The 21607-nt window shown below is 41.2% G+C and overlaps 1 protein-coding gene across 8 annotated transcripts in view; it reads left to right on the top strand.

Moving 5' to 3' along the window:
- The window catches only part of SGMS1 (sphingomyelin synthase 1), a 94057-nt gene that overhangs the window by 39282 nt on the left and 33168 nt on the right, over positions 1–21607 (top strand). The window contains exon 1 of one of the 8 annotated variants that reach the window (XM_085306159.1): positions 1635–1659. The exons of 5 other annotated variants lie outside the window; for them this stretch is intronic. The gene's annotated coding sequence lies outside the window, so the exon portion shown is untranslated. 2 more of the 8 variants (XM_085306156.1, XM_085306154.1) reach the window with 2 other exon arrangements.

Here is a 21607-nt window from a genome sequence, read left to right on the forward strand (position 1 = left end):
AAAAAATCATTTCTGAACAGACTGTATCCAAAGGCATGACTTTGGTGACTGGTGTGATAAATTGGAGGGTAAATTCAACATAATTTATCCCAGCCCTGATCATCTCTCTCTCTTGAGGTCTCTGATCGTGTCATCGTGTCTGTTGGTGTGAAGTAGCTGCTTTTGTGTTCGCCAGCAAGGTGGAAGTGGAAACTACTTACCTTTTTTTTTTTTTTTTTTTTTTTTTTTTTTTTTTCCTCCCAGGAAGGAAAAACTGCTAAGTGTTACTTAAGATAGTAAAGAGAGTATTTCTGAATGTACATTGACTAAATTTACCATAAGGAACTGAAGAAGTGTAAAAGATGACGATTGGGAGGCAGATGCTTATTGCATAGTGACAGTAGATTTCTAGATAGTTTGACCTATGGATAAAGCTTTTGCACACCTGCGTTTCCATAGCCATAGGCGATTAGTGAAGCTAAAACTTTGATATAATCGAGAGACCTTTTTACTTTTTATTTTTATTTTTTAAATCCCATCTGCTAAGTTCGGTGCTTTACAGCTAAGATGTCACGTGGCACCGAAAGAGCCAAGAGAAGTGACGCATCTTGGTATCCCATGGTAACTCTCCCTTTCGTTTTTAGCTTGCTGCTTTGCTACCAGATAGGCTAACCTGCCTGGGGGGCTTTGATTTCCTTTGCTGGCATTTCGGATGCAGRATTCTCACCAACTGCTTGCAGAATGGCAGCCCGCACTGGCTTTTTAGAAAACAAAACCCCAAACGCCCTTTTCCACACCCACCCTGCCTGGAAAAAAAAAAACGCTGCCCCGCTTAACTTTTGAACTTGCAGGAAGTATTTGATGGTGACTTTTGCTGGCCGTCTGCTGTTCAGAAGATTCAAGCTCCTTTGAGAAACTTTTTCAAACCCCAAGTATATATTCTGCAAGCATCTGTTGGGTTCGGGCTTAAAATTCTCACCCAGGCTAAATTTGCAATTCAGGTCTTAACAGTTCACGCAGGTTTTGCTGYTGAGAACTTGTTAGTTGATGCTTTCTTTTTTCCCCCTTCCCCCCCCCCTCATTTTTAATCTCAGAGTTGTTATGTGCAGTTACTGACTGCATCTTTAATTAGAAAGATCTGACTTAAATGTCTTCAGGAAGAGCTCTTGGTTTTGCATTTGGATATGTTAGTATTATTTAGAATTCTTTTTTTTAAATAGATCACTAAAACTGATTTTCTGTTCTATGCCTAAATATCCACAACTACCTGTATTATATTAAAACAGTAGTGGTACCATTTGGTCTACGTGAAAGCTCTATCTGTAAATCTGGTAGCTCCTCGCCCAATTTAAATAGCGTGCGTAGTYTTTGCAGTCGTACATGCGAACCTTTGAGCCTCTTCTTATGCACTTGTTCCAAGTTCTTCYGGACCCTTTCGGTAAGTGCTTTCAAGCATACCTGGTGTGAACCTTGGTAAAACAAATCTGGCTAACTACATTCCCTTGCCCTGCAAATTAGGTTTTGAGCGTGGGGGAGGGAACAGCTTTCAGAAACCCAGCCTATTTCTGGATCTGAAAGAAAGGGCTGGTTTTTACTCGCCTGCAGTTTGCATTCGCTGGAGGGGGCGGCGCGGTGAAGTTTTGCAGGGTGGCAAGATTTGCATTTGCTGACACCTCAGCTGTAAGTGAGCTTACGAAATTTCAGTTGCTTTTGTGGAGGAATCGAACAGCGCTTTCCCCGAGTTAAGATACAAGTACAGAACGCGAACAGGTACCCGAGGATGACTCGTTCTGGTGTGTCCGAGCGAACATCTTTGGCGCCTTTGAATGCGCCGTGACTGTGCRCCCGGCTGTGGCGTTTCTGGGAGGGGAGGGATGTGGAGACGTAGTGATGGTCGTGACCAGTTCTGGACTTCCTAGTTTGGGGCAGCGGATGCATACGATGTTTGCACTTAATAGACTGCGAAGCAGTTATTTGTCACATTTGATGCACGGCATGCCTAGAGGCACTCGTCTGTTTGGAAGAATTGCAAGACTGCTCTGGTATGTATAGGCTTAGCCTTTTGTTGCAGACATGCCAAAACAGAGTATATCTTTTTTTCTGTTTGTGCAGAACAGGTATTTAATCCGGAGCACCACTGCCACTGCTGTTATTGTAGTGGGGCTGAATTGCACTCTGTTAGATTTTTTTTTTTTTTTTTTTNTTTTTTTTTTTTTTTTTTTTTGGTTGAATGCAGTCTGGCGTGCTAACGTGAGCTGTGTGTTTGCATCAGAAGTGCTGCATGGTTAAATACAAACAATAGCCTGCTTGTGGCAGCTGAAAGTGGTGGTGGGAGGGAAAAACTCTTCAGTAATTCCAAGAAAAGGCAAGTCTATTTACAGCAGGAGTCAGCGAGAGTTTATGAAGTCATACTTGATTCTTTCCCTCTGTTTTCTGCATAGATTGTGATGATCTAATTGTGAGTTGCTTAGGCAGAATAATAATTCAGCCATTATTTTAGTTACTAATTGCAGTAGCTTTGACCTCACGGTGTAAAGAAATGCTGTGCCTTTCCAAGTGCAAAAATGTGTGCAAGAACAACTCGTACCGAGCGTGCGTTTGTGCATGTCTGTGAGCACACCTATGGGGAGAACATCTGCGTTTACAAAAGACTTTTAACAAAATGGGTAAAATCAGGGATTCATTTAGTAGAAACTTCTGACAGTAGACATTTAGCTGAGCTGCTTTTTTTAAAAAAAGCCTTTATGCTATATGTACTTTTAATTTTCTGATTTGTGCAATAGTATTGACCTTGAAAATGCTGTTTGGGAACTGGAAGAGGTAAGTAGCTCTTCCCAAACAGACTAGGCTTTTAAGGCACTAAGGGAGAAGGAATTGTGCTACAGAAAAAGATCCGAACTTGCAATACTGCAAGTAAATAAAAAACGGTACAATACGAGTATGATATTCAAAAGTGATGTAATGCAAATGATATGAAGTATATGCAACTGGTGACTGTGGATACTAAATGGAAACAAAAACAAATGTAAAAGGAAAGGCCAGAAGTTTAAAGTCAACCAATAAAGGGTATTGAAATAGAAAGTYCTCCGGTGAGGACAGAAAAACATACATGTTTTCAGAGGCAGGAGTGTTAAAATAGTCTGGAGATGAGAATACTTGTGCAGACCCAGGTTCAACGCCAGGGAAGTGCTGCCCTGTTACCAGTTGTTTATTATTTTAATCATTTTAAGTGCAGGAAGATGTGTGGAAGATACTGGATTATGTCATAATCTAGATAAGATTAAAAACTGTACCAGGGCTACCTTGCAGTCATTTATTCTTCTTTTTGCCCATTGAAAGCCTAACCCATCTGTACCTTTCATGTCCAATATTTACTGTTCCTCACCTTTTACCAGCTGTGTTTTATCAGCTGCCTGCAATGATTACTTTTATACACTAAGCTTCTATCTCCAACTGATTAAAAATACACTGTTTTATCTATATTATCTTGCACGAAAAACAACTAAAAGAGCTATAGGAGAGAAACAAAGTTGCTGCCTGAGGAAACCAAAGGTTGCAACTGTAGTTAGGACAGTTAGAGCTGGAGGAAGTGGGATTGAGTGATACATGGCAAACGGAGTAATAARGAGTAATAAGTGGAGAACTGAATCTGAAATGTCATGAGGCAGTGACATTTTTTTTCAAGAAGTTGCTTCAACTTATCGAGTGGGTAACTTTTAACTGGCATGAGGTCTGTTTTTTTTGTTTTTGGAGCTGTAGGTACGTAGGTTTATGAGTTAAAGAAAAGGGAAGAGAAACCTTCCAAACAAATGAAACTGTCCTCGGCAACGAGATTACAACTCGTGACACAGAGGGAAGACGAGGCCTTAACAACAGCACGGATAGGAAATGGCTAAGGAAATGAGAATCTCTAGCTGCTGTGTTAAGCCTCTGTTAACATCCTCTCTCCAAGGAGAACTGCTATGGTCCCGTCCCTTGTTTAGAAAACAGTGAAGCAAAAGGAAGTCCCTAGAGCGAAGGGGTCAGCTCGGATAGCCCTCGGCATTAGCCTGGCGTGAGATGGTTTCTTACGATAATGTGCATTGAGCTAAGGTACGGGCTCAGAGAAGGGCCTGCCTCTACGGGAATCTGGTGCTTGGAACAGTTGTGAAATTGGGAATCCTGTTTGGTATCTTTGGGCCTTCAAGACATCCGAATCATAGGTATACCACTGCATCCCAGCAGCCATTGCCGTAGACATGCCTGGGAATATATTTGCGTCGTCGTCATAATCAGTTCATCTACAGAATGACTGAGTAGAGATCCCTTTAGTTTGCTTTTCTACAGCCGCATTAGCCAAAAAATCTCCGTGGGTGGAGAAGTTTGGTTTCAGGTACTGCTTGCTTGGGGGTGGGTGGAGGGGAGGACAACCGAAACGCAAARCCTCTTTTGACCTTGCTTGTTCCAGCAGCATGAAAGCCCAGAAGCAAAAATAATTAACTRGGAAATAACTATAAAACTCAGAAACCTGACCAGTTAATAAAACACAGGATAATCACCTTGCTGGGAAAGTAATGTGTTGGCTAGGAAGTTTTCCTGTTGTGGTGTTATCCGTTACAGATGACTGGCGGAGGTTTGGTGAGTGAGTAGTCTCCATAATATCATATTATAGTTGTTTATCAGGCAACATGCAGCCATACAGAGGGACWTTCTTGTAGACGAATATTGCAGAAGATAAGTGTGCAGGAACGTAGACCTCCCAGTGCCACCACCTCTGCCTGCACTTCTGAAGGTTCCTACACACATCCTATACTGTACCTGTGCCATTTCCCTTGCTCTTCCCTGTGCCCAAAGGACCTTGAAGATGGCCAAGGAAGAGAGAGCGCAGGAACCCTGAATGTGAAAGTTAAAGGGCTACAGGTCACCTTTTAGAGTAGTGAGATGAGGAGAGGACTCCTTTGTATCCTGATAGRTAGAGACAGTTTCCTGAGAGCGCTGTCCTTCTGCGTTGTAGGTCAAGGGGAAAGTAAGCTTCCCCTTGCAGGAGCATCGCCTGTGATTGCTTTGCCATCGTGCACATCTTTCAGACCTGGAATAGGGCAGTTAGTTTTTATTTTGCAAGAAAATGCCTGTTCCTGTAGCAGGTAGAACAAAGCAAGAGACAGCTATTACGATAAGGAGCGTATCTGCCTCAAAGTGAAGCATCTGTTGGCTTAGGAAGCRTACAAAGCTATGTCTTTCAGTTTATGGGACTCCATCGATCTGTGTGCTACCTGTGAGCTTGTAGGGGTGAAGAGAGAAGCTATATCAAGGACGAGTCACTTGGACCAGTGGTAATTTGGAAGAAGTGAAAACTAGGCTGTAGTACAGCCAAGAGTGCCAACATTCTGAGACCCAGGAATGCTGCATCTCTTTTGGTTTTTTGGGGCATAGCCGACCAAGGAATAAATCACCTGCTAACATGGTTGGAATTAGTGGGGAAAGCCTTTTGGCAACAGCACCACGCTATCCACAGGTAAAGCTTGTCCCTTTTAGCTGCTTTTAGGCAGCTGCCTCTCAGCACTGCCTTTTTTTGTTTGTTTGTTTGTTTTTTTCTGTTGTCCCTATAGCTCTTCAAAACACACTCCTAGATTCTGGAGTTCTCTGGATTTTACCTAAAGAATTACCTCTATGGGAAGGATAATAACGAAAAGCAAATCCATTGTCTGATAGATTTTCATCCTGTTCTACAGGCAACTGTGCTTCCACTGAGAAATCTTTAAAGGCTTTAAGAGAAAAGCAGTTGAAAACCACTGGACAGTTGTTTTGCTTCCTCAGCTTCAGTCTGTCCTTATAGGCCCTGGGAACGTAAGTCTGTAACTTGAAGCTTATCTTAAATGATTCGGCTGTCATCTGTGGTGTTTCACGACGTTGCCAGACTGACTTTAGGGCAATAATCAGTGGCGGGATCGGGGAGATTAGCCTCTCTTCTTCTAGTTCTAGTCCATGGCAAGACGTCGTGTAGTACCACAATGAACATCTGCACATAATACCAGCTGTGTGAAGAGTCTGTCCTAAAGATGCTGCCATGAAAGTTGGCCAGCCTTGTCTAGACCAGGTTTAGCTTGTACAATTGAGTCTGCTAAAGCTTTTATGTTCTTTTTTTGCTGGTGATGATGGAAGCAATAGGCCCGAGCAGGAAAGTTGTTGCTGAAGTGCAATAATGTGGCTGTCATTGATGCATGAGAAGAAAATGCAGGCTGGAGAAGCTTTTTGGCACCCCAGGAACACTTGTTTGGATACACGAAACTTGTGCAGGGACTTACGGAGCCCATGTAAGCCTGGGCGTTTTCACTCAGAGAAGTTTAATCCAGAACTCTGGGTTAGAGTGGGGAATTTCTATGTATTTCTGGGGTCCCACAGCCTTTGCCGTGGAAAGGCAAAGAAATAGGGGCTTCTGCTCCACAATGGGTGTGGGGGGGGATTATACAAGTGGTGACAGATGCATATAGGAACCTGTGATTTCCCATGGCAACCCATGTCTCCTTCCTTCCTTACAGACTTGCTTTCTTGCACAGTTGAATCAGAATTTGTACTGGAAGCAATAAATTGTACCACAAGAAGTTAAACAGTGATTAAAAAAAAAATCCATGAAACACGGAGCAGCTTTTTAAAATAGCACAGGCAGGAGAGAAAACGTGTTTAGATTATTTGGTCTCTTGGGTTTTGGGTCTCTGTTTTTTTTATTGGCCCTAAAAATACCCAGAGGTTAAATTTAGAATGCTTTCCCCTAATAAACATTTGTCAGTAAATGTTCAGCGGTTGGTTGTCCTTTAAAACTGAAAGCCCTGGAAAGCAGTGGTCTGTTTTGGACACTGAAGATAAAATGAGTGAGCACAGCTCCTTAGCACGGCACCTCAGAGTGCAACGAATCTGGTTAAGTATTTGCTCTTACCTAATATTTTGTTGGAGAGAGGTGATGGCTGCATTGAAGGCTGGTATAAATGTTTACCTGCTTCTGATTAGGGAAGTTTATCAGGACCACTCTGAAAATACGTATGGGGAGAGAGGTGGTACTTTCCCAGCTGCAGCCCTCTGATATCTTTGGGCAGGAGAGCGTCCAGGCTCCCTGTTGGCTCCTGCTGTACAGTTTCCCTGAGCATTTGGTTATATATATATATGTATGTATATGTATATGTACACACACATACACATGTGTATATCTGTATTTCCTTATTTCTTCTTATATCTTTATTTTTTCTATAATTTCCTGCAATAACCTTGCAATTTCAGCAAAACATGGGTCCTGATTTTGTTAGCAGCAACAATACGGGCTGCCTTCATGGGTGGATTTAACAAATCAGTAATGTGCTGGACTTCCCTTTGCCACTCTTCTTGTGTTGCAAAGCAGCTGCTGTGTCTGAATCCAGGCAGCTGGCATGTCATGGCTGGGATGCTTATTGCTCTGCGACTCTTACAGAAAAGCTGCTCTAGTACAGTGGCAGCTGGCTTTGCAAGCAGGTTACTGTATACAAAACCACYAAGACTTTCAAACTGGGCCCAAAAGTGTTGTCTCTAATCAGTAAATAGCCCTGGGACAGGTTACACAGAACTCTTAAGAAGAAGCCTGAACTGCTCCTTAGTTAAATGTAGTTGGAAGTGCCTCGTGTATCAAAAGGATAAAGAGATAAATGCAGAAGCTCAATATTACCCGCTTGCATGCGGTAAAATATACTTTTGTTCCTGAAATCAATTTGTGGCAGTATTGTATATAAATGTGGCAGCACTGTATATAAATGTGTATATAAATGTGGCAGTATTGCATATAAATAGCATATTCCCCCTGTTGCCTCAAGCCTGGACTGGGTGGCTTTCTAGTGGTGGTGACCACTCATACTGGCATTAAACAGCAAGTGAATTGAGCAGGAGTAACTGAGAACCCTCTGCTTATGGAGGACAAACTGCGTTCCCTCTTCCCAGGAGAGATGGGCACAGCAGAGAGGTGCTAGCGAGAAGTTTTACCTGGTCTCTAGCACCTGAAGCGGCAGGTTTTATTTGAGGTGCTGTTCAGCTCCTTTCCTGAGAACTGAAATCCCTGATTTGACAAAATGCCAGTGCTGATGTGCATTGTAAAGAAGCAGTTGATAATGCTTTTATGGCAGTGAAGAAATTAGGCTGTAATTAGCATCCTCTCTTTTCCCTTACAAGTTCAGAGAGAATGCCATAGTTATTTCTGTTTAGCTGGTTCTGCTTTATTGGTTTTAATTCAGTACAAAACAGAAGATTATATCTCCCAAGAGAAAAGCACCGTGTAAATGGGGTTTTGTGCATGTTGAGAATGCTACAAGTGAAGAGAAACAAACATAATATCAGTAGGACGAGCTGCTTTGATGTTCTCAGATGCTAGTCTAATTTTCACATTCGCAGCTATGGGATTTCTAAAGAAAACAGTTTAGTTTAGCTGAGCATATGCACCCTCTTTAAGACCAGGAGATTGGCAGAGAGAATGTGTACTTTTTCATGACTCTCTCTTTTGGATTTGATGCCCTGTAATGTGGCCCTTAACAAAGGGRTAGTCCCTAAAAACCTTCCCTAGCTCCAGCAGGAAACATGGCATTGCTTATACTGAKAGGAAGGTCCTACCAGAAGATGCAGCTTTGATCCAGCTTCAGAGTCASCCCTGCTTTGAGCTGGCATTTGGACTGGCTGACCTCCAGAAGTCCCTTGCAACCTGAAGCTCTCTGCAGTGGACTCGATGACACAAAGCTARCATTGAGTTGGAAAATACTGGGGCCAAAAAGCCAGACTCGTGAATGGACTTTAAATACCTGTGAACAAACACAAGAGGCAAGTCTGTTTGAAAACTGCAGTGTTTTTCTTTTTTTCCCCCCTTTTCCCCCCTTTTTCTTTTTTTTCATTTTCTTTCTTTTTTTCTTTTTTTCTTTTTTTTGCTGGAGGAAGAGTTGGGAAAGGACCACAAGTGCTTTGGCCACAAATGGGAGAGCTGGCATGGTGGATCTCAGCTGCACTCTCCTCCTCCCTTCTCAGCCCCCAACATGCTTGCTCTGTTTGCAAAGAGAGGGAAAGGAGGAGCAGGTGTGCTAAACTGAGATCCAATAAAGACAAATGTRTTAACATTTGTATAAAAACATGTTTTATCTCGATGTACAAAAAGCCTGAATTCCTTATAGAAAGTTCCCTGTTCCTAAACTTCTCTTTAGGGTGAGATCTCAGTAGATAGGATCTACTTTCTACTTCTCTCAGTTGGTATAGGAGCAGGAAATGCTGGAGATTTAAAATAATTAGTTCTCTTATACCAGCAAATGAAGATTTCAAGTAGTAAACCTGAAGGGTATCCATGTGTGAATCTTCTTGCTTTGTTATAAAAGAGAGAATCTTCCTCCAGCTTTGGGAGGTGACACCAAGAGCATTCATGGAGCTGAGGGTGTTTTAAGGCATGGATGAGGAAGCACGTTCATCAGAAGGTGCAGTTCAAGAAAGGAAACAGAGGAAGGACCTGKGGGGGGAGACAGGCTGTGAGAGAGATGTAAGGAATTGGGCGATACCGTGCATGCTACCATGCACAGTATTCTTCTGAATGSTCAGTCTGCGTCACTGGAGGAGGARAAGATGTGTAGACGTGTTGGAAAAAGCAGAGTTGGAGCCAAACTGTAGCAGAGGTGAGCTAGCAAGTACCAGAAGCTGAATCTCAAACCTACAGCGTGTTGTCTTCTGCTGAGCTGGTGTGTGATATGTCTGCACAACAATATTACGAGTTTCTAAACATAGGTGGCAGCTTAGACAGGACTAAGGTGCTTCTTTTGAACTCTAGTTTTTACTTGAGCCATCTCTTAAATGATTCCATAGATGGACAAGTCAGCTGGCAAAATTTTATGTTAGTGTTGTGAGTGAACTGGCTGTAGTTTTGTTGAGCCCTAGTAAGCTGGACATGCGAAAATGGGAGTAAACTACAAGGGTGGCAGTCTGACCTAGACAGAAGTAGTATGTCTTCTGGCAAAAGCCAGGCATATGTAGAAGTCTTTCTAATATTGGATGAATGCAGTATTCATCCAGGAACAGCCAACCTGGCTCTATCACCTGAATCAATGTTTTGCATATAGCTGTAGAAAAATACAGATTTTATTTCTGTCTCATGTTCTCCCTTGCTTACGCTTTTCCTGGTGTAACTGAATAGCTACAGAAGGGCTCTGTTTCTTTCTCATTCTCCTCTGTGTGTGTGTGCCTATATATACCCTGTGACGTTGCAGGAGGGTTTGCTTTGGAAGAAGCCGATCCTTCTGAGCCAAACTGAAAGCAAACATCCAAGATAAGTGTTCCTTTTTTTCTTTTTCTTTTTTTTTTTCTTCCCTCACTCTGCTCTTACAGAGAAGGAGAGCCTGAAGAGTCACAGCAGATTATCACCTGGGGAGGACAGTAAGCCCGTGAGGGTAAATGACCCCTCTCTGTTTAACTAGTTCAGTAAGAAACACCCCCATGAAACTGAACTTGAGTGTAAGGGATTGTATTAGGGGTAGGATGAGGAGGAGGGGATCCTTGCTGCTAAACCCTAAAGTATCAGAAAAGACCTGTGAAACAAGGTGCTCAAAGGCTTTAGGTGTGAGGAATAGATAGTTCTTTGATAATCCAGCGATACTTTCTTCCTTGATACTCGCATGTAAAGCATCAGAGCTCAGGGGCTGCCTGTCTTCCCTGCCCGGTTGAGAGCTGCTGCAGTGCTTTAAATTGCTAGGCTTTGCATAGGTGATTGGGAGTCCCCATGCCTCCCAAATACTAATTGCAATATGGAAGTGATTTTACTACAGTAAACTTCAATTTCAACTCTTACTGGCTTTCTAAGCAATTCAGAGCTCCAGGTTCTGAGAAACTTCCTAAGACTATTCCGTTTTTGTAAATTGTGCTCAGTATAAATTCGAATTATTAATTTGGGTAAAAACTCTATCACAGTATAGGCTGAGAGTAGGTCATAAGGAATTTCACAAAACCAGACAGTTCGTTTCTGGTTTAAGTACAAGTATTTTGATATATCTTAAGCTGCAGTTGCTACCAATATACTTGTGAGCTGCAGAAGAAACTCATGCATCATGTCCTAAGATTTTGTAAACTCACTATTAGAAGCTAAATACCAAAATGAATATTTACACACTGCATTTTTGCCACAGTGCAGGTCACCAAGCATCTTCATCTGTAGTTGTAATGCGTAAGCGGACAGGGCAAGAAAGCAAGTCCATCTTTCTGGAAGGCTCAAACATGTACCTTTACTTTTTTTTTTCTTTTTCTTTTTTAACTCTGTGTTAGATATTTTAAGCTCATTATAGAATTACTTTTTTTGTGAACTGTAATTGCAGGGCTAAAAGCTTTGAAAGTGACTTTGATCAGACAAAGTGTAGCTAGTTTAACAGTCAGCAGAAGGTCTGCGCAAATCTTGTTCTGGAACAGGGCTCCCTGGAGTTGGTGGGGAAAAGACTAATCTCTTCTTGCTTAGGAAATCTTACTGTGCAACCTGATAATTGCCAAGTAATGTCATCCTTTGAGAGTAGGTAAGAAAGATCTCTACAAAAAAATGTGCATTTCTTACGAGTCTGATTTCCAAGATCAAGGAAAGAATGGCCGTGTCCAAGATTTTATATATATACCTACCTGCGCAGTTTGCATGCAATTAGCTCCAGTATTTCTGTGTTAGGATAACCCACTTGGGAATAATTGAGAGGCTACAGTTTATCAAGGAGAAAGATTTGTCTCTTCCGTATTTTGATCATATGCAGACTTTCAAGATCAATACTGAGTGCAGAATTGCACAACACTGCCCAGTGGAATATACGTGATCTGGTAAATCTTTTGAAGAAATGCACATAGTCTTTGCTTAGTGATTGGTGGGTGGTTTGTTTATTTATTTAAAAAAAAAGTACAAGTGTGAACAGAATAAATGCCAGCTGAAAAATATATGACATTTACCAGGTGAGAAGTATTCAACTATATTTGACCATGGCTTGATTTAGCGATTGCTGGTCTGTGTATGCTATGGTGCAGTAGTCTTAAGGATTATTATTCTTTTTTTTTTTGGTATTGAGAGAGCAACTAGAGAAACCACTAATAATGCTATATATAGACTGCAGACATATTCTTTGTCATTACAATTAACTGTATCAGTAAGAAGTCAAAATGTATCAGCCACCTGAAGAGTACTTACTTGCAAACCAAATCTGTGCACATTCAGCCTTCTAAAGTACATGACTCCCAAGAAGTTGGTTTGCATCAAGCCTCAACTACTGTGGATGGATACTACATTTAAGTAGCACTCAAGAGTTGCTGAAAAATACAGGCTCCTGCTTCTGCCTGGGGTGCACAATTCCTCTGTGCTCGAAGCTGATGAGACTTGACTTAAGTCAGAGCAAGATGAAGTTCTTTAAGGTTCCTGTTCAGGTTGGTACTAAGCATTGTAGTCAAAGGGACAAATTCTGGTGCTTTTGGCAAAGTGTGCATTTAAGATTTCACATGAATTGGGATCTCAGTGAATGCTGAATTCTTTGAGGGATGCTTACGCTAGGAAGCAGAGTTTTAATGGTTTTGGTGGATGATAATTTTTAATGTTTAGACAGAATTTGATGCTTGCTTATTCCTATAGGAATAAATTGGACTAGAAGAAATGACTGCTCAGTCTGTGTGTGTTCACCAGAGGGAAAGCTAGCTAATAATGTTTCTATTAGTTTGAAAACTAAATAAGAGCAACCACAAGTAACAAGCATAGTCAATTCAGAAATCAATGTGGTATTCATTAGTGCCTTCCCCTTAGTTTTAACAAGTGTTGAACAACCATATTGGAACAGAAGAAGTGCTAATCTTTTATTGTTTTTGATGTGGTGGTCTCTCATATTTTCCATGTCTGTAGATTTCCATGTTTTGCTTCCTGTGATCATATCCTTTTGCTTCTGCAGCAAAAGTTATGCTTCCTGCAGGAAGCATTATACACTTAGCTTGTAAGAAAGCCAACCTCCTGTGGCTGGAGTGCAAAGACTGTGCTAAACTGCAGGCGCTTTGATCGTTGTCCTTTCTTGTTTCTTGTGTGCATCTCGCTTGTGAGTAGTCAAGGTCATAAAAACAAGATCTAACGGACCAACACAAAAATAGGAACTGGGATCTCTTTTTTTTTATCTCACTTTGGTCACTGATAGGACCATAAGAACRGTCAGATTGGGTCATACCAAAAAAACCCCAAACAAAACAAAACAAAACAAAAAAAAACCCCTCTGTGTCATGCCTGTGGTAGCTTTGCTGTATGTTTGCTCTGTTTTGAGGAGGAGCRTGGATAAAGGGGCATATAAACATACTTCCCCAATCAGCTCTTCAAGCCTTTAGTGATTAATGGCTCGGACTTCCTGAGCATGATACTTTCTTCTTTATTGGTCTGAATTCATCTGATTGCCCTTTGAACCCAGGTAAACCTTTGGCACTTGCCATGTGCTATGGGAGGAAGTTGCATGAAGAGGATATGTATCATGGCTATGGGATCACACAGCTCACCCAGCTGTAAAATAGTGATAACGCTGGCCGTGCTGACACAGGATATTGAGGATATAACACCACGCAGTCTTAACAAAGAGCTTTTTATCTCTTCTGTTTTATTAGTCCCCTTGCCTTTGGGATGGAGGAAGTGGGTTTTTGACGTCTTGATTCATAGTATTCATCCGCAACGTGTTTATTGATGATCCAAGGCAATGGATAGGCAGATAAGTCTGAGTCGGTGCAGTTTAACCTTTAAGTGTTTACCAGTACTTTCAGTTACCTAGGAAAAAGAGGGAGCAGGAGGCAGTGATTAATTAATAGCTGACTTGTGTTTCACCTTCAGAGTCTCCAAGTGAGGTATAAGCTGTTTTTGGTTTGGTACCTGTGTATACATTAATCCTATGAGAGAGAAGATGCTCACTGCCTATCTGACCAGCAGGCACTGGTTATATATTTGRGATAGTAAAACCTATGTATTTTGTCCTGGTGACAAGCTGCAAAAACTACATTGCAAATTAAGGAGTTGGATTTCTCTGATTTGTATTGTGTGTGACCTTTTTTGCGTAGAAATACGCAGGATGTAGAGGCTGAATTGGTTCATCTTTAGCAGGAACAAGCCCCCTTTGCACCCAAATGACCTGTTGTTGGCCCTTAACACAAAACACAATGACATATTAACTCTTTATTTGCATCCTTTTTAAGCTGTTAATTTCCCTTGTACTGGAAAGTGTCAACTCCTTTTTAGGTCTTTCAGGTTAATAAGCAACTCGGATTCTCCTTTGAACAGCGAGAGATAGAGTCAATAGAGCATAAAGTTGCTATTTGCAGAATGGTGCATTGCTGCTGCATAAGGATAGAGGAGTTCTGAAGAAATATTCAAGTCTTTTATGCCTCTGCCTCTCTTTTGCATAGAGGTCAGCATTAAGACTTTCAAATCTCAYAATTTTAAAATAGAGATTGCTCAGCAGGCCTACAAGCAGACAGTTCTGGGCTTTAATGAAGTGTACTTTCAATATGAACTCCTTTATTTTCTGAAAGGAAATGCATTTGACTTGCAGGGCTYTACAGAAGCAGAAGCATGGATGTTTTGGCTTCGTTTGCCCACCTTTATGCGTAATGCTTTGCTGTATCTGGTCAGCTATATTTTAAATTAGTGAGGATATTTTCCTGAAAGTTCTTTATTGCTCCTTGGATCAGCAGCAGAGTCCGACATTGATCATTACAGCAGTGTCGTAGTAAGATACAGGGCAAATAACAATGAAACTGTCTCTTCCATGCAAKAATCAACTGAGTTCTCGATCTATGTGCACCATTTCAGTATTTGGCAAGGAAACAGTCTGTTGTCTGCCTATAAACAGAGGCCTTTGAGTTGAAAAAGAAAATTATTTTTTTTTTGGAAGAAGTATAACAGAAGGGACATTCTTACGTTGTAGCTTCTTTACTAGAGGATTTTGACACACCTGGGTAAGAAGTCTTCTCAGAGAAAAAGCTAAGTGAGTAAAGAAGAGAAGGGGCACTTCACAAGCTGAGGATGCTCTACCTGGACACAGGCTGAAGTCACGTGTGAATAAGCCTTTGCAGAGTGAAAAATGTTCTTCTGGGTGAGATGATGAGTTGAAAAGGGTGCTCTGTTTAATGTCACTGTTAATGTAAGCTTCACTTTTTCTGAATTAAAATGTGATCCCAGCAATCATAAATACCTGTTTTGAACTGGGTATCCCGGTGCACATCTCATTTCTGAAAGTGAATTGTGATAATGGAGCATGCTACAATTTTTTTTTTACTCTCCTCTCTAAAGAAGTGCTGTGAGTTGTATTCCACAGTGGAATTTGAGCTTCTAATAGCAGARCCACCACTGAGAAAATCAACACATTGATCTAAAAAGAAACTGCAGTGTTTAACTAGAAACGGCAGAAGGATGTACACACCCTGCAGCCGAGGGAAGTGTGCGTGACAAGCAAATAGACTGGTTTGGTGCATAAAGATGATTTCAGTTAGATGAAAGCTCTTGAGATTCAAGCTGTTTACATGGCTGGGACAATGCAAATGGTTGGGGGGGGGGAGGTGTTCCTCATCTACAGCGAAAGACTTGGTGTGGTGGAGGCCCTCCACAATGGGAAGAGATCACGTTGGTACCTCTGCCATCCTCCTCGTTACAGCTTTCAGAAGCAGCTAGCACACGCTGTTGAGCTGATGTTTGAATCCTGAGMGCTGTCGCAATACAGTGGAGTCCCGTGACTGCACTCAGGCTYGGATGGAGAAGGGGAGTGAACTGGGAGTTGCCCAGGACAGATTCTACAACCAAACAAAGCAGCGAGAGGTTGCAAAACCAAAGCGAGGTCAAAGTACAAACACGTGTTCAAATACAACAACACAGCAGATTTCCTAATTTATTTCTGAAGGAGGAGCAGGGAAAGTGTTTCATCTTGGTTTCCAGAAGCTACCTGTTTGCTAGTAGGCTGCAAAATCATTATTTTAGCTAAAGATTTAAAATACACATTCCCTCTTGCACACACGCTCAAGTGATGCTCAGATGACCTTTGTTGTTGTTGTTAGAGAGGAGTTCTGTCTGGGTGATTTGGTTAAACTTAGAATCAGGGTAGGCTTTTTATAGGAAAAGAAAGAAAAATGTGTGGTTTCCTCCGGACATCACTCCATGAGTCATATGTTGTATGACACAGCATTCCTCTCTGGAAACGTAATTACTAGAGCTGAAGAGTGTTTCACAGTATTCAAGCAACCTTAAGGTAATTTTAGTGAAACTTTTTCAGTTTCAGAAGTGACTGTCCACTCTTTAACTCCTTTGCGCATCAAGAGTTGTAATGGCACTTAATGCTATAATATAGATGAACTAGAGTTTCAGGATTTTCCTTTTTAAGTCACTCTGTAGGAGCAATGATAGATATATAGGCTGGAAGAGGAAAAAACAATCTTTTTGTCCACTGCACTTTCTTTTTAACTAGTGACTTATTTTTTTGCTATTTGAAAACAGTATTAATTAATTGTCCATTAAAAATATCTTAAAAGATAGTGCGGATCAATAACAGAACTACCTTATTGTAGAGGCAAGAGAATTTTTGCATCATTAGTAAAAGATGCTTTGTTTTTGGWTCATAAAGCAAATACGCTGAAAGGTCTCTAATCAAAACTTATTGATGTTCTCAATTTTTTATTTTCTTTATGATAGAATTTCCACTTAGGAGAGAGGTTTAAAAAAAACCAGCTTGCAGCTGGAAGAAGCAATAAGCTTGAGGACATAGGATTTGTTGCATTGACAGCATCTCTGGATGTGTGTACATTTGCAGATTGCACAGTGAATTTGCTGTAAACTAGATAACTTGTTTAGGGGAGAGGGAGTTGAAATGTTGAAACCACAACCATAAATAGCCATTTGGAAGTGATTATTCAACTTACTGTGATGCTAACTACTAAATGGAATAGAGGATTTGATGCTTTTCAAGTGTTCAGTGTGGTAGGTAATGCTGCCACAAAAAGTTATCCTTGAGCTGCTGTTGAACACAATGTTTTAAAGTATTTCAAGGCTCTGATTAGCCTTTTAAATGGCCCTGTAGCACATTTATTTTGATATATTAGTGGCCAGAAACAGATGATTTGAAGGGGGGAGAAATAAAACAAACCTTAAAAAATTCTTGGAATACTTCATGGCGTGTGTTTTTTTGGTTAGCACGCGTTTTTTGGTTAGACTTATATTGCTCGTATATATCCAATCTGGTAGAAACTAAGATACTGATCTTCGAAATAAGCAATCAGTCTTTGAACTCTGAGGTTCTTTTGCATTGTGGTGATACTTGTCCTTGGTAGCTAGCAACCAAGCCAGCATAGTTGCCTCTGTGGTAAGCACTGTACAAACAATTCCTCAACAGGCAAGGCTATAGCTTCTTCRTTAAAGTTGTGCTTTGAAAGGAGTGCCATTTGGTAATTTAAGGGGAGAGGAGTGCATTGCTTTAAAAATCACCACCTTTCTATTTCATGGCTTGTCTCTTGCTCCCTAGTGGCAGAGAAAATAAAGCTACTCTGTCTGTAGCATTTGCTTTTTTTAATTTTATTTTTATGTGTCGCTTCTTACGCAAGTCGGGCATCCCAGGCTTACTTTCTTCTTGTAATGTGAAAATATTTTTGTACATCTCAACTTTTTGTTTCTTCTCTGCAGCTCTGTTGAAAGTAGTGTAGTCTCATATGAATGCAATACCTTTCTAAGAGCTATCGTGGCTGAAAACTCCTTTTATTTCCTGTCATGCTGTTTAATGGAGCTCAAAGTCTTGTGCAACAGTGACCAAAATGTTAATACTGAGTTGATGCTTTCTTTCATCTGTGTTGCAGTGCTTGGAACTCGGAGTAGAGTTAGCTCAGTGATGTGGGTTGATTGTGTTCTTACTTGCACTAGAATTTCTTCCTACCTTCAGTGCTGCATTTCAGCTGGCAGTATGTATTTCCTTTACTGATGTAGAAGGAAAAGGGTGAYGCAGCTCATATAATTTAGTTCCTCTGACATTTTGTTTAAACATTTCRTCAGATTTAAGCTGCCAAGGCAAGTAAGACCTTTCACCAGCAAGGCTTCTGGAAGGATGCTCCCTAGCCAGTGTATTTGCTGTTTGAGTTAAATTTGTAAGGAAACATTTGTGCTGAAGCTAAGTGGTGGCTGTTTGTTTGAACAGCTAGCAAGCGACCTGAAATTTAGTGTCCTGTCACATAGCTCATATCCTGATTAGGAAAGAAGTAGTCAGGCTTGGCCATAGTCTCTCCTCTTTAGGCATTTTTACGGTAATTGTCATGCTTGTGCTCAAGCACAGTGTGGGAAGGTAGAGATGAAGCAGAGCAACAGCAATTTAATCAAAAGCAGTACTCCCAGATACTCAGCCCTATGGAAAGAAAATGATGTAACTGCTTCTTGCTGTCTTCTGTTTTAACTCTTTGCCTAAATATATCCTGGGTGTATCAAAAAAAAAAAAAAAAGAGGTAATACTTTGAGAAAATTCATTAAGTACATTTCTCTATTTGTTTAAAGCTGTAAGTGGTATTTAGTTGTATCTGCCTGGACACATGCAATATTTAAATATATAATGATTAAACAGGTCAAAAAGGTGTTCCCAAACCTTGCTTTTAATTACCTGTAATAMTAGTCAAACTGTCCTCTCTTCCTCCTTCTCGCTCCACCTCACTAATGGGAAAACAGGGTTGTCTTCGTTACCTGCCGTAAGGTCATTGAACCCATCATGGATCACTGGGAAGAGGAGTTGCAAAGATAAGATCTACTGGAGCAATAAAGAGCATTTTTGTCAAATATGAACGCATGTGAACGTCAGAGGTGAATTAGTAAGTTGGCCGTTGTCCTCACTGACTACGTTCTGCTATGCCATTAGAGGCACATTGACCGAAAGTAGACAGGAAAGTAGACCTGCATAACAAGGAGGTCCATGGTGTGTCCTCCAATTAGTCCTCCAATTTCTCATGTTTGTGCTTAATGGGAGGAACTGACAGAATTGGTATCGGTAGAACTGCATCTAAGAAATTCTTAGTGTTCCTTAGTGTTAGAAATGCTTAGTGTTAGAAATTCGAATGTTTTGGAGATAATTTACTCAAAGACAGCTTAAAATATATATATAAATTTTAAAAGAGCAAACTTGCCAGTGGCTCTCATTGAATCCACACTTCTAGTCTGTCCTCAGATTTAAAGTAAAATTGACCGAGTTAGACATGATTCTTTGGCCTGCTGAAGATACAGCCTCACTGTTAAAAATCTTTCTAAATAGAAGTATGAAAAATGAGATTGCATAGTTTGTTCACTTGAGCTGGRGTCTGCCAGCTCCCATATTAAAAGTGATCTGTAAGAAAAGAAGAATTGACTTGCACTTTTTCTTTAGTTCTTATGAGAAAAGCTGTTTGAGAAAGCATGGGAAAGAATATTTTTAGAACTTCAGTGTGAAAATCTGCTTGGGATTTTTTTAAAGGATCATTTAAATATAATGGTTTTTTTTGTTGATCTTTAAAACAAATCAAAAACTTTATTTTATTGATTCAAAGCATGGGAATTGTCTGGGCTCACTAAGACATAAAGGCACTCGCTCTGTTCTCTTTGAATTGGCACTTGCAGAAGTACTGTTTGACACTTGATGTTCTTCATCAGAATCAGGAAGAGATACGTTATTCCTGAAAATTAACTGAAAAAACAAGAATGAAAAGATGGAAAGCAGTCACAGTGACACTGCCTTAATTATGTTACAAAGCAGCTGAGTCCCTTGTGAGAATTTCTCCTCTCAAAGCTGGAAATCTGGCTGGGAAAAGCTGGGAAATCCAGCCGCAGTTCACAGCAGGGCCAATGTTGCAGCTACAGCAGGTTGCTCTGGGTTGTGTCTGGGCAATCCCAAGGATGGAGCTCCCCATTGCTTGGGGACCTGCCACATATCAGCACACACACACACTGTTTCTTTAGGGCTAGCCAAGATCTCCCATGCTGCAGCTTGTGCAAGGACTCTGGTGCTTTTGCTTTACTCCTGCAAGCAAAGTCTGTCCCTGTTGTCTCTGTAACCCCTTTGGGCGGCAGAAGATGCAGTTGGATCCCCTTTTGTCATTTTTGTCTCTGGGCTGAACCAGCCCAGCTCCTGCAGCCTCTTCCTGACCTCCAGCCCCAGTGTCACCATGGCCCTGCACTGGCCTTGCTCTGGTTTGTGAACATTTCTCTTACTACTAGGACCCCAAACTGGACACAGTGTCTACATGTGGCCTCGTGAGTGTCAAGTAGGGGGGAAAAATGACATTCCTTGACCTTCTGGCTATGCTCTGGCTAATACAGCTGAGGATGTGGTTTGACCTAATTATTGACTTATGGCCAACTTGTTCCCCAGGACTGCCTTGGTCCTTTCCTACACTACAACACTGCTTGCCAGCCAAGTCAGTCATGTTACGTCTTATGCAGTAACATGGTAAACTTGGAAACTTTTAGAATCTTATTCTTAATGCCTTCTTTTAGYTTCTCTCCAAATATTTGAAGGTTAGTGACAAATCTAGGCTTTTTTGACCTCTATACGTTGTGGAGGAGCAGATCATGAACACAYTGTAGCGTTTGATACCTGGCTATATGATTGTCCACAGATGTGTCAAAAGCAAGGATTGGTGGGACATACCAGAGGCATATATCTATGAAAAATACTACTCTTACTAAAAAATATTACCCTCCAGTATAACAGTGTTAGTATGAAGGGATTTCTGGAGGCAGCTTCTGAAAGTACTTCTACTCTCTAGTTCTTCGATGTGGTTCTGCAGATTCCTAGATATTACTGGCAGCAAGCTCTGTCTCTGGGATTGAGTTCAAAAAACCTGATGTTGCTTTTACTTAATGCTGCTGCCTATTTTTTTTTCCACATTATTTAATCTATGAAGTGAAAGCAGGCTACTTTAATATGGCTCTGAATTCACTTCTGGATAATATCCCTTTCGCTTACAGCTGCCAGAAGGTTGTGTAGACTGCTCTGCCCTCACCTAAGTCTGGAGGGACATGGAGAACACTGCCAGTGCTGTTGTTCCCCTGGGTCTCTCCAAGCTGCTCTGTATTGCATTTTGCACTGATTAATATGGAGATGACAATGCMGTCAAAGTCTTGTACTAAAAGAGGAGGGGATTTTACCAGAATCAGTCTCGGTTTTGCATGTTGAATATATTCATATCAGTGTGTATCTTGTAAAATCGTAGCATTGTGGTTTCCTTCCTTGTTAAGATAATAGCTCCTTTCCTGCCCCTAGCRTACCGAGCAGTTCTGAGCTGGATCTCACCACCTTCCCGCAGCGAGCTGGCCAGGAGCCGTCCTTCAGTCCTCASGCTTGTCAAGGAAGCTCCTCACCTTCCTCTGCTGTTCAGCTTTTCCACTCCRTTTCTATTGGCAGGATGTCATTCGCGTGATAGTAGTTGCATGTATTTATGTGCTTAGGAGAGGCCAGCTTATCCAGGGCTATATATATGTTTCTAGTCTCTGGCGTGTCGTCCGGTATAAAGATTAGAGAGGACAACGGCCTTAGAGGCTTGCTGCTGCTTGCAGCCGTTTGGCTCATCTGGCACCATGTGGGCTCTAAAGGTAATCAAGTAAGCTAAACTCCTGCCAGGGCTTTTTCATTTGTATTTATGTGGTGAAAATATT

The sequence above is a fragment of the Rhea americana genome, unplaced genomic scaffold (genome assembly GCF_003343005.1).
Source record: "Rhea americana isolate MKP2758 unplaced genomic scaffold, rheAme1 scaffold_233, whole genome shotgun sequence".
In the NCBI taxonomy this organism is placed as follows: domain Eukaryota; kingdom Metazoa; phylum Chordata; class Aves; order Rheiformes; family Rheidae; genus Rhea; species Rhea americana.